Source organism: Panthera leo, chromosome A1 (genome assembly GCF_018350215.1).
Source record: "Panthera leo isolate Ple1 chromosome A1, P.leo_Ple1_pat1.1, whole genome shotgun sequence".
NCBI lineage: Eukaryota > Metazoa > Chordata > Mammalia > Carnivora > Felidae > Panthera > Panthera leo.
This window is the reverse complement of record NC_056679.1, coordinates 227,044,355-227,044,969: the sequence shown is the minus strand read 5'-3', so window position 1 is coordinate 227,044,969 and position 615 is coordinate 227,044,355. Positions and strand designations below refer to the sequence as shown.

At 35.0% G+C, this 615-nt stretch overlaps 1 non-coding gene across 1 annotated transcript; it reads left to right on the top strand.

Moving 5' to 3' along the window:
• The first annotated feature begins 220 nt into the window (after positions 1-220).
• Positions 221-324, top strand: LOC122202519. Its single transcript, XR_006194712.1, has one exon. It is a non-coding gene; the product is annotated as a U6 spliceosomal RNA (small nuclear RNA).
• Positions 325-615: the final 291 nt, after the last annotated feature.

Below are 615 nucleotides of genomic sequence, written 5' to 3'. Positions count from 1 at the left end.
CATTAAGAATAAGGGGAACTCTTTGGAGAACCTCATAGTGGATATCAGAAAGGATAGTTTGGTATTGTAAATGGATAACCCACGAAATCTATTTCTGGACCCATCTGTGTTGGACAGTAAGCTTAGCTACATTTCAGAGGTTAACAATACTGCTAAACTAAGCCAAGGGATGTTTGGCTTAAAAAAAAAAAAAAAAGAAAGAAAGAAAGCAAGAAAGCATGTGCTTCAGCAAGCACATGTACGAAAACTGGAACGATACAGAGAAGATTAGTGTGGCCCCTGCATGAGGATGATGTGCAAATTCATGAAGTGTCCATATTTTTCTATAGCTAATAATACTGTACTGACGTATGGTGACTGATGATAACTGCACGTATCACGGTGAACACTGGGTGATGTGCAGAATTGTGAAATCACTATGGTCTACACTTGTAACTAATATAACATTGTATGTCAACTATACTTCAATTAAAAAAATGAAAATAAATACAGGGAAGAGGAAATATTTCTTACAAGTTAATGATCATCGAGACCTAATGGAATGTATAAATGTGCTTACAAATGCTAAGAAAACCATAGTAACAAAAGTAGTCAGACTTAAAGCTTTATTCTAAT